Source organism: Tursiops truncatus, chromosome 20 (genome assembly GCF_011762595.2).
Source record: "Tursiops truncatus isolate mTurTru1 chromosome 20, mTurTru1.mat.Y, whole genome shotgun sequence".
Lineage (NCBI taxonomy): Eukaryota > Metazoa > Chordata > Mammalia > Artiodactyla > Delphinidae > Tursiops > Tursiops truncatus.
Window position 1 is genome coordinate 33077078 of NC_047053.1, and position 12850 is coordinate 33089927.

The 12850-nt window shown below is 42.0% G+C and overlaps 1 protein-coding gene and 1 pseudogene across 1 annotated transcript in view; one reads left to right on the plus strand and one right to left on the minus strand.

Moving 5' to 3' along the window:
* The window catches only part of AP2B1 (adaptor related protein complex 2 subunit beta 1), a 122372-nt gene that overhangs the window by 24962 nt on the left and 84560 nt on the right, over window positions 1-12850 (minus strand). The gene's annotated exons all lie outside the window — the stretch shown is intronic.
* LOC117309509 (glutathione-specific gamma-glutamylcyclotransferase 1-like) lies at window positions 7919-8824 on the plus strand (annotated as a pseudogene).

Sequence of the window (12850 nt, forward strand, 5' to 3'; positions counted from 1 at the left end):
CCACAACTCTGATAGGACCATACCTAGGTAGAGAGGGTCACTGGCAGCTGTGTGCCTCAAAAGGAACACAGGGTCAAGGGAAAATAATGCTAAGATATACTGCATCCATTCCTGCTCCAGGCAGCTTCCTCCAAGTTTTACATGTTAGGCAAAATAAATCAGAAACTTACAGCAAAAAGCGTACTTGATCTCTTTCTGTCAATACAGAACCCACCTGCCGTGCTATACTGACCAATCTGGTTACTACCCGTAAGTAAACAAATGCTAACCAAATTAATCACAAGCCCCTAATGCTCTCCTCCAGCAGCCTACAACAGAATTACTCTATGCAGTTTCAGCTGCCAGAAAGAGCCAGCAATATTTTCACAGGCCTTTCAGCCTGACAGACAGATAAGTTCCCCAAACCCAAGGTCTTACCTTAAACAGGTTCCGCCCGACCTACATAGGCTCTCACCCTAAAGGCACGATCTTTCTTTTTCCCTTTAATGACAGATTTGTGCACCTTGCTAGGACTGGGTGACGTGCCCCTGGTTGCAGCTGTTGCACCATAGAATACTATGAATACACAGAATACGAGTACACAGAATACATCAACAGCACGAACTATTTGCTATGCAGGGCTTACTGTTAAACTTTAAAATACATTTCGTACATACAGTACTGAATCACAAAATGGTGAAGGCAGGACTAATAAACTATCAGTTAAAGTTATCAGCTATTCCACACCCCAGTCTGGTATATCATGGGACTGAAGACCCAGTAAAAACTCAACAGAAGAACAGACTTCAGTAATGAGAATGAATGAATATTATTCATTTTTAAAATCCTGAGGTGAAATTGATCTAGAATCTAATCTAGGTTCTAGGTGGTAAACACACAGATTAGTTCATAGGAAGTTAGAAATCAAGAGAGTTCACAGGTGTGCCTATGTACTGCCCACTATATTATTTAACCTCAACATGGACAAAAAGGCAGGCAAAGGTGGCTGTCAAGATGACTGGGTACATGGGTAGCCCACTGTGCACAGATGCTATCTCTGGGCAGTTTTACTGGGGAATCAGGTCATATACAGAAGGGGCAGAAACTATTGTCAGAAGCACAGCATGAGCTATGGAATTGAGAAGTTTGGTGCTTTCATAGTTGGAGTATCTGCCTTCCATCTCCTTCAGTGGCTCCTGGAAAGGATTGTTGCCACTAAGCTAAGGACCACCATTCATTCACACACTTTTCAAAAATAATTAAATAATGTTTTCCTTTGTCTCCAAACTGTAACTGAGTCTAAGTACATTTACCAGTGTCTCCACTTCTTTCTTTCTTTTTCTAAAAAATATCATTTATTTATTTATTTATTTAGGCTGCATTGGGTCTTCGTTGCTGCACATGGGCTTTCTCTAGTTGCGGTGAGCGGGGGCTACTCTTCGTTGCAGCGTGCAGGCCTATTGCGGTGGCTTCTCTTGTTGTGGAGCACGTGCTCTAGGCACGCAGGCTTCAGCAGTTGTGGCTCGTGGGCTCAGTAGTTGTGGTTCACGGACTCTAGAGCACAGGCTCAGTTGCTGTGGCTCACAGGCTTAGTTGCTCCGCGGCATGTGGGATCTTCCCGGACCAGGGCTTGAACCCACGTCCCCTGCACTGGCAGGCGGATTCTTAACCACTGCACCACCAGGGAAGCCCAGTGTCTCCACCTCTAACCGTTTTTTTTTTTTTTAATTAGAACAATAAAACTGATATCTATTTGCAGAACACACAAACATATGTCCTTCCATAAATTTAGGCCTTCCTGAAGTGGAATAAAAGGGAAAATGAATTCAGACTGAGTATATTTTCATTATAGGCCCACCTGACTGATTTTCAGGCCCTATGAACCTTGATTCAGAGAGAAACTTGTTCTATAAAACCTCAAACTGTAGAATTAGGATCTACAGATAGAATTTAAAGACACATAAATTTTAGTTCAATATAAATAACTTCCTAAGAGAGTTTCAGGAAGATGGACTGGGCCATTTTAGGGTAGTAAATCACTAGTAGTATTCATGTAGATGCTGAGGCTCCAATCACAGCTAATACAAGGCAAATTCCATCAGAAATAGGGTTTGAAACAGACAATATTAAAGGTCATCCTTACAACCAGGAGATTTTACATTCTTTCTGTCTGCACACTCATACAGCTCAAAGCTTTTCTCAAGTTTTATTTTCAACATGTATGAACCTCAATACCATGAAACCTATGTATAACCTCTATATTAAAAAATTGTGAATAAAAGAAATTCTTTTCCTATCTCACTGAACATGACACCATAGCAAAATAGCAATATAAAGAGAACAACATGAATGAGGGCAAGATATGGCTCTCAAGTGGGCTTCAATCCAGCTTAGGAAAATCCCAGGGTGTTTCCTTTAATTCCAACCTATAATACACCCTAAGGCTTTGCGTAAAAATTATTAGCCATAATGAGAACATAAGTACTAGAAACAAGTACCGACTTTTTATTCAGAATTTAAAGTCCCCTACTGCAAAAAAGATCACATGATTCAATCTATTTTCTAATCATTTATCAAACCAGAAATACAAAACTAATTCCATTTTTCATCATCAACTCCTGACTTACTATCATGATATAAAGATGGCTGAGATTTTAATAGACGAAAATGCACAAATCACTTCTATTACCCTGTAGAACTACTTTGTGAAATTTATTACCATTTGCTCAAGATTCTCAGCATGGACTTCTGTTACTTGAGTAACCTTAGCTCACAGGCTCTTTTCAATGAGAGATTAGCTCCCAAGCTTGGGTGTCCTACGAACTGAATTCTGGGTTTCAGGAACAACTGTCTCCTACCACTGAGGGCAGATTATTTTTGGCCACGCCACACGTGGGATCTTAGTTCCCTGACCAGGGGGTGCGGGATCAAACCCGCACCCCCTGCAGTGATAGCACAGAGTCTTAACCACTGGACTGCCAGGGAAGTCCCTTAGAATACAGAATTCTTATCTACTGCTTACGTGTGGTTATTCAAGCAGGGCCGTCGCTATTAACAAACATATTCCTGGGACTTCCCTGCTGGCGCAGTGAAAAACAATCCGCCTGCCAATGCAGGGGACACAGGTTCAATCCCTGGTCCAGGAAGATGCCACATGCTGAGGAGCAACTAAGCCCGTGTGCCACAACTACTGAGCCTGTGCTCTAGAGCCTGCAGGCCACAACTATTGAGTCTGCTGCTACAACTACTGAAGCCTGTGCGCCTAGAGCCCATGCTCCACAACAAAGAGAAGCCACCGCAAGGAGAAATCTGTGCATTACAACGAAGAGTAGCCCCCGCTCACCACAACTAGAGAAAGCCCACGTGCAGCAACGAAGACCCAACGCAGCCTAAATAAATAAATAAATAAAAATTAAAAAACAAACATATCCTATAAGAGAGTCCCAGAAGCCAGTAGTTGAGTTCCGGTTATAGAAAGACAAAAGATACTGTCTAGCAGAATCCTGATTATCCAGACAAAAAGGATAAAGAGGGTTCTTACTAAGGCCAACCTAGTGAAAAAGGAACATCTAGTATATAAGATACCCTATTTCTCAGATGAGATTAAAAGAAACATTTATAGTCCTGATGTGACATGAAAAATATATCAAATTTGAAGCAGCAATCAGAAAAAAACAATTTTTCCTTTGGTGGTAAAATATTTTCATCTTTCATAACCAAGATCTTTCATAACCATTACCTACATACTGCTAATGGAATATTTCAGATTCTGTCCTGTCTACGGGGGTTATTTTCAGCATTGGATCTATCTGTGACCTGGGAATCTCTTATAGTTCTCCTAAGATCCACCACCTCAAGGACTCAACGTCTATTCAAGCAGCATGTGGTTCCATAAAAGCAATCAGAGTGCACTGTCCTCAACGGTGGATCCCGGAAGAGCAAAGGAGGCTTTAATACTGAGGTTGTTTGGCTTGCACAACAGTCAAGAAAAGTCAGTGAATGCCAAGCTGGTTTGCTTCCTTTCATGGAAGCTGCTGAAAAGGTCTTCCGTTTGGAAGCATTTACCAGTTTTTCTGGTACAATAGCTACAGCTGTGGGCTTTCTGAGTGTGAACAGACATATGGAAGACATGAAATATTAGGGACAGGCACCATCTGCAACTGATTGTCTCACAGGCTGGGACTGCAATATAGGAGTAGCAAGGGACACACTTTTCTAAGGGCCATACACTGGCAAAAAAAAAAAAAAAAATTGGGGGGACTTCCCTGATGGTCCAGTGGTTAAGAATCCGCCTTCCAAAGCAGGGGATGCGGGTTTGATCCCTGGTCAGGGAACTAAGATCCCACATGCTGTGGGGCAACTAATCCCGCACTCTAGCGCCCGGGTGCCGCAACTAAGACCTGATGCAGCCAAACAAACAAAAAACCCTTTTGGCTGACAAAGATCTTAAAGATATGAATAAATGGGATTGTAAGACTGTGTCCTTTGCCGCTAGCATCCTCAGCACTTCCTGCCCTAATCATTCAAAGGTTAAATGAACACAGTTGATGAATACTGCCTTGTTTTAGAAGAGACATTTAAAGAAAAAAACAAGACATTATGGCTTTTCCCTAATTAATATCCATCCTCTTATTAAACAACACTTATGTGGGGTATCAAGGGCATACAAAGATAGATAATAAAAATCATATACACTAAAGGACCAATTCTTCATCCATAGGTTAACCTCTAACCATAAAGTAGTATAGAAGGAAAGAAGAATTTTTATGAAGGGGCCATCAGGCTTTCAGGTAAAGATAGTAGACTGAAAATCACATTTAAATTTTCTTTCTCTTGGAAGAAATTCTGCCATAATTAAAGGGAAAAAATTTAAAGGTATAAATTCATAAAGACGGGGAAGAGAATATACAACTGCAACAAAATCTCAGTAACTGTGAAACAAATGGTGTTAGCAAAAATACCACAGAATTCTCAAAGGCTTAGGACTGGTAGCGCCTCTGGAACTGTATGGAGGGGAAATGGGGGGAGGGGATGTTAAAAAAAAGAGGATCAAGAAACTGTTACAGCCCTAGATCCCCCCACCATTCTAAGCTACCTCAGCCCCTCAGCCCCTGAATAAAACTGAAAGATTGATTCTTTCAGAGAAAATAAGATAGATGGCACTTTGGGACTTCCCTGGTGGCGCAGTGGTTAAGAATCTGCCTGCCAATGCAGGGGACGTGGGTTTGAGCCCTGGTCCAGGAAGATCCCACATGCCGCGGAGCAACTAAGCCCACGTGCCCCAACTACTGAGCCCACGTGCCACAACTACTGAAGCCTGTGCGCCTAGAGCCTGTGCTCCACAACAAGAGAAGCCACCACAATGAGAAGCCCGTGCACTCCAACAAAGAGTAGCCCCCGCTCGCCACAACTAAAGAAAGCCTGTGCGCAGCAACGAAGACCCAATGCAGCCAAAAATAAATAAATATATAAAAAATAAAATAAATAAAATAGTAAGATAGATGGCACTTTGAAGGGGATGCCAGGCATGGCTGAGGGGTGGTGAAGGAAGTGAATTTATGCATATACTGAATGCTGAGACTCTCCAGCCCTCTTTCCCAATTTAGCTCCCAGGAGGCTGGTAGACACTCTTTATATTCTAAACAGGAGAGGCAAGGATAATTTTTTGAAAAATTAAGCCAGCCCCTAAAGAAAGACATGAAAGTACTGACATAGAGGATTCTAGCTACCCTCGGTGATGGGTAACTGGAGCTCCTAACCTGGCCCTCATGGTTTAGAGGGCCATACTCTGATCTTCCTCTGGCCTCCTCAGAACCGCTGTATAGAAGAATCCACACGGCCAAAGAGACATGCCCAGGTAGAACACATAGAATTTCCTGGCTAAAAAGCCCTAACACTGTTTCCAGGGCCTTCTTGAAATACTTCTACTGGTCACTTTTCCTGAGGGTCAGTAAGCATATCCGTAGGCCCAAGGGATGGCCAAAGGGTGGAAGTTGAATAAAGGAAGAGTAGGCTGTGAAACAGGGTTCTTCAGTTGCACTCCTGAGTGAACAGATGGGGAATTTTAGTAAAGAATCAAATGGAAGTCCTAGAACTGAAAAGTACAGTATCTGTTGTTGTTTGTATTTTTTTTTTTTGGCCGTGCCGTGCGGCCTGTGGGATCTTAGTTCCCAGACCAGGGCCTGAACCTGTGCCCCCTGCAGTGGAAGTGCAGAGTCTTAACCACTGGACTGCCAGGGAAGTTCCAAAAAGTACAATATCTGAAATGAAAGTTATACTGAATGGATGTAACAGAACACTGTAGCCTATAAAAGGAGCGTCTGTATACTTGAAGACAGATCAACAGGAATCACCCCATCTGAAGAACAGAAAGGAAGAAAACAATAACAACTAAAAACCACCCTTAGTGATCTGAGGGACAATATCGAGTGGTTACACATATGTGTAAGCGGAGGTCTGAAAGGAGGGAACAGGGATGCTGAGGCAGAAAAAAATTTAAAGAAATAATGGGAAAAAAAATTCCCCAAATTTGGCAGAAACTATCAATTTACAGATCCAAGCTCAGTGAACCCGAAGCCAGATAAATACAATGAAAACACCTAGGTACATAACAGTCAAGCTGCTGAAAGCCAGATAAATACAATGAAAACACCTAGGTACATAACAGTCAAGCTGCTGAAAGCCAAACATAAAAGAAAAAGAGAGGGTGCCCATAGATCAGCACTGTCCAACAGAACTTTCTGTAATGATGGAAATGTTCTACTTCTGCACTGCCCAATCTAGTAACCACCAGCCATGTGAACATCTGAAATGTGGCTGACGCACCTGAGGAAGTGAATTTTTAATTTTATTTTATTTTAATTAATTTCAATTTATACAGCTATAAGTGGCTAGTGGCTATCATACTGAACAGTGTAGCTAAGAAGCCTTATGAGATATCAACCCATCATAATATGTGCACTTTACTGATTCAAACCAACAGTAATAATAAAAACAAACAAAAAGTTTAAGATATGGAGATAATTAAAAACTTGAGAACTGACTGGATATTTGATGTTAACGAATTCTTGTTAATTTTTTAATGTGCACATAATTATTGTGGTTATGTTTTTAATAAGACACCATCTGTTTTAAACATATATATTGAAATATTTACAGATGAAATGATATAAATGTCTAAGATTCACGTCAAAACAATATGCTGCGGACAGGGGTATAGATGAAACAATATTAACTATGGGCTGATAATTATTGAAGCTAGATGATGGGCACACAGGGACTCATTACACTATTTTGTTTACTTTTGTAGAGTTAAAAATTTTTCATAAAATGTTTCTAATTAGAAAGTAGAGCAAAAGGAGAAAGAGATGGAGAACAGGACAAAAAAAAGGGAGATTGGTCCAGGAGGGTCAACATTCAAATAGCAAGACTTCCAATAAGAGAGACAGAGAAAATGGAGGGACATCTATAAAAAAGAAAAACTCCCAGAACTGAAGGATACAAGTTTCTACATTGAAAGAGCCCAAAAAGTACCTAGTAAAATGTGTGAAAAGAGACACACACACCAAGGCACATCACTGTGAAATTTCACAACATGGAGGATAAAGAAAGGATCGTACAAGCTTTCACTGAGAAAGAACATGGCATAGAAAAGGATCAACAATCAGAATGGCTTCAGACTAGGAAGCAAATTATTTTCCTAACCTAGAATGATATACAGAAACCATCAGACAAGTGTGAAGATAAAAAAGACATTTTAAAACATGTGAAGTCTCAAAAACTTTATTCTCTACATACTTATTCTTAGGAAGCTACTAGAGGATGTTTTTCATCAAAATGAAGGAGTAAACCAAGGAGAGAAAAATACAATAGGAGACCCAACATACCAGACAGGCAAAGGGAATGAATCCCCAAGGCTATTATGAAGGGAGATCCCAGGATGACAGTTCCAGGTGTTGAAGGAAGTCAGTTCAGACTGACACAGTCAAAAGACTCCAAAAGGAGACTATAAGAAAGTGAAACCGATTAAGACTATCTTGAAGGGTCTGATCTCACTGCAATTTGGGAATGAATTACAGTTAACACAAAAAATTAAACAAACAAGAGCGGCCAAGCAGTGCCAGGCCAGGTGGGTACGTCTGTCGGTCCTGCCATGCCTGCACCGGAGACCAGCCCTGGAGGCGGCCCGGGCCCGTCCTGTGGCCGGCACCGTGAAGCAGGAGTTGGCAGCCCAGAACACCCCACCCCCCAGGACGACGGCGGCCCCCAAGCGCTGTGGATTTCCGGGTATGGCTCCCTGGTGTGGAGGCCCGACTTCACCTACAGCGACAGCTGTGTGGGCTTCATGCACTGCTACAGCGGCCGCCTCTGACGGGGAGACACCTTCCATTGGGGCAGCGACAAGATGCCTGGTCGTGTGGTGACCCTCCCTGAAGATCGTGAGGGCTGCACTTGGGGTGTGGCGTACCAGGTGCAAGGTGAGCAGGTCAATGAGGCCCTGAAGTACTTGAACGTGTGGGAGGCAGTGCTTGGTAGCTATGATACCAAGGAGGTCACCTTCTGCCCTCAAGATGCCCCTGACCAACCACTCAAGGCACTGGCCTACGTGGCCACCCCGCAGAACCCTGGTTACCTGGGCCCTGCGCCTGAGGAGGCCATCGCTACGCAGATCCTGGCCTGCCGAGGCTTCTCTGGCCACAGCCTTGAGTACTTGCTGCGCCTGGCAGACTTCAGGCAGCTCTTTGGGCCCCAGGCACAGGACGAGCACCTGGCAGCCATCGTGGATGCTGTAGGCACCATGCTGCCCTGCTTCTGCCCCACTGAGCAGGCTTTGGCACTGGTCTGAAGGGCTGAGCCCCTACGTGGACACAGGGGCCAGGTCCCTACTCCAGTGCACACAGACAGACTTGATATAGCTGGAGCCCACTGAGAACACTTGGTGGGCCGACTGGGGCCTCTCTCAAGCCCCTGCCTGTCTGCCAGCCCCCAGATCTCCTACCTGACACTGACTTACTACTTGAAACTTTATTTCTTGCACCATGTTGGTGTGGTGGGCAGGGTGGGGGGCCTGCCCTAGATACAGGGGCCCTGCTGAGCGGTGCCCCACCCCAGGCGCCTGTTGCCTGATCAGATTCCCCCCAGTGCTGCTGCTATCCCCATACTACCCAGGCCTCCACCTCCCCAGGGAGCCTCCAAGAGCCTTGACCCTCTGCCCCTGACTCCAGACCAACCATTCCCTAGCCCCAGAAACAACACCCGTCAAAGGTCCCAGCCTGCTGGTGAGGGTAGGAGAGAGTGAGGAGAGGGGGCCCTACAAGAACTGAGGCCCCTGCCAGCCGTGCTCATCCCCCAGGTCCCCAGGGCAGAGCTGGATCTGGAGGCCAGACACAGCTGCTGAGGCTGGGCCTAGGCCTCTTACCCATTTGGCTTTGTTTCCCTGTCCTTCTGTCTGGGCTACTCCTGTCTGTTTGTTGGTCTATTCCTGGGAAGCTCATCACTATAGGTCCTGGCACCTTCCCAATCTGTCCCATACTATAATCCATAAACTGACCTCATTAAAAAAAAAAAATTAAACAAAAAGACAGGTATTAATGTGTAAATATCTAATTACTTATAAAAATTTTATGGAGAAAAAAATAATCACACTATATAGCTCAGCTATGAGGAGTATATATAATCATAACAACATAAACAATGAACACTGATGAAAGCAAATTCTAAGACAGCTCTATCAGGAAAACAGGAGGATTGGAAATATGTATGTAGATGACGGCCGTAAGTGGTGAGAGAAGGCTGGGGACTGCGTTTTTCTTTAACTACAGAACTAGTTGACTCTAAATTGTATTTTTATAATCCCGATAAAATTAAAATTTGAAAGAACGGTGCTATCCATTTTCTCACAAGAGTTTATAGCCTGGTGAAAAAGGAGGCCAAGCAGCTGTGAGAACACTACAGCATCTATACAAAGATTGGGATGAACACGTGTTATATCATTGTTATACTGTCTTTTTGCAGACACTGACTTGAAGAAGCAGTCAGCTGCCAGGTAGCAAGTTTGAAGGAGTATATTGGGAAAATGTTTCTAAGCAACTGACACAGATGATATGAAAAACGAGGATATCAAAGTTGGAGAAAACTCAGAGAAAATTCATTTAGACATTTGTTAAGGTTTTTGTTTTATTTAAATAGAGGGGATCAATTCTCTTTTCTTTTTAAGGAATATAATTATATGATATAAATAAACTCAAGAGAAGCTCCCAACGGAGGCAAGCTAAGCTTTACTTTGTGTAATATTGTTACGTTGAATTCACAAAGGCTTTTACAACCAACATTATTAGTACAGCTGAAAAAATTTTCTAGGTTCAAATTTCTAGTAAGTATCTAAGGTATAACCTATTTTACATTTTAAGAGGGAACAGTGTCTTTCAATAATGTTTCAAAAAGACTATAAGCCAATAAGTAGTTTGACTATGTTTTTAATGAAAAGTTTTTGTACTAAATGTTACATTACAGTTTTGGCGACTAGGTTTGATTTATCTGTCCTACGTTGATATCAATTTAGCCAAAATAGCTAAAACTCACACTGCTTTCAAAATTTCATTTCCTAAACCCCCATTTTTTCTTTCCTGATTTTATGGTCTGGAGTACTAGAAAAGTACTAATTTTTCCTGCATGAGCTCTTGAATTTAAACATTATGTTTACATAACATTTAAATGCCAATCAATCTTTACCTGGCTTTATCTGGATCTTTATGGTCTAAGCTTGTTGAAGTTAAGATCTGATTCTTTTTGTTCATACTAGGACAAGAGCAGAATGGAAGCTGAAATCTAAAGTAGCCCAGCACTTTTAGCTAGTCATTAGTTTCACCTTGCACTAGCAGACATTAAATAGAGCTGCTCACAGCGGGGGGGAAAAAAAACTTCACCTCTTTTCAAGTTTTTGCTTATCTTCTCCATTGGGCAATACCAATTAATGAGAAAATAGCCATTATTATGACACCCCTGCAAGAAAAGAATCCATGGGGAAAACATGGAGAATCAATAGTTGACTACAGATGGAAACTGCTTTATTACATTCTGCTTAGATAGAAAATTTTTAAGATTGCTTTTTATAATGTCACGTTTGTGAAAATGAAAACTTGCTAGTCCTAATATCATAACAATACTTTTGAGGGAGGGGTTTGGACTAAGATTCAATTTCTTTTATGAGGGTTCCTATTTGGGATGTTCATTTCACTGAATGTGAAATGGAAATGCAAATAGGGAAGTAAACCGACATTTATTTATTTACTGTTTCCTTTTGGTTTTAAGAGTAGGAAATTTGCCCTCATTTCTGTGACCCAAATTCCCTTTCCTAATTCTAAAGTAAAGCATTCTCACACCCATGCTGACTGTCCTCAAATATTTGGCTTGAGGCTCTGTGGGCCAACAGGAGGTTAGATTTCAATGAAAAGAGAGGAGATGTAAATTTGAGTTAGTTAGTTTCTTTTAGGATTCTGTGCTGGAAAAGCCCCTTAACACATTAGTCTCATTATAGCAACAGAGCCAATTCCTTCTGCACAGAAATCCTTGTTTTGTTCTTCTAGACTGAGCCAAGTTATATTGTGACTCACTCATTGTCACTCTAAATCATTACACCCTTTGCTGAGAAAGAAGCAGTCAACTGCTGAGGCAGCAAGGTAGTTAGTCAACTGGCAAGCAGGCTTGGTGCACTGGCACTTAAACTCTTGGAGAATGTTACTTTCAACTCTAAGTAATTTTACTGTTGATGTCTCACCATAAGTACTAGTATCCCACACTGGTATTTCCAGGAGATTGAGCAATGGGATCCCACCTGTCTTGATTGGAAAGTGGAAGGCTGAAATATTTTGCTCATCATTTGAAACATATTCTATAGTCTCATTCATACTATTCTATCATTTCAAGTTCTCGATAGAAGGGGATAGCAATCCTCTTTGTTGCATCTTCTGACTGACTGTCAGTCACAGTGCACCTTTCCCTCTTGTTTTTTTTTTTTTTTTTTTGGTTAAATTGTGAGCTGACTTTCAGTAGAGATTTTCTTCTCAGATGGGAGTCCTGATGGCCTTAAAGTTCAAAACCATTGCATAAAGGCCGTTTTGCATTTGCTTCTGCCAGGTACCCTGGGTTTCACCAGTTCTGGTCCAATTTTACATTAATTTACTGGTTTGGAGAATTCTTCACGTACACAGTATAAATTCGGGTCCTGGATTTCTCACAAGAGGTCGCCCAGAACCCAGGTCAAAGAGAACTCTCTCATCACTTGCCCCTGTGGAAATCTTTTTCTAGTTCCCCTTTCATTGAGGGACTTGCCCTTCCAGGGTCTCAGCTTTGTACAGGGATCAGTTACAGTTCCCCATCTCAGGTCAGCCCAAGGTGGTCTCTTCTGTCCTTGTGAGCATTAAAACCCTCAACTTCTTGGGCTTATATCTGTATTTTATCCCTTGAGGGTTGCTACAGCTTCAGCTTACATGCTTACTACTCTGCCTTCATGTTGCTTGAACCCCAGAAGGCTTAAATTTCAAGAGAAATTCAAAGTGGTGAAAACAAAACGATACTCTAAGCTAGGACCTTAAGCATTCTAAAAATTCAATATTTTCAAGATGGAGAGGCTCTTATAAACTTCATAAAGTTCTGAGCTTCTCTAAGATGCTGCTACACTTACCACACACTTATATTTAAATACAGATAACCCAACTATTTATAGCTGTGTGTTCAAAATGACCTCCACACAGCTCTACTGAAATCTATTCTTGTGACATTCAAATTCCCTATGAAAGTCTTAAGAAAGAAAAAAGTTTGTACATAACACCTTGAAACGTTTGTTTGTTGAGTAAAAAGAAAATAACTTTGT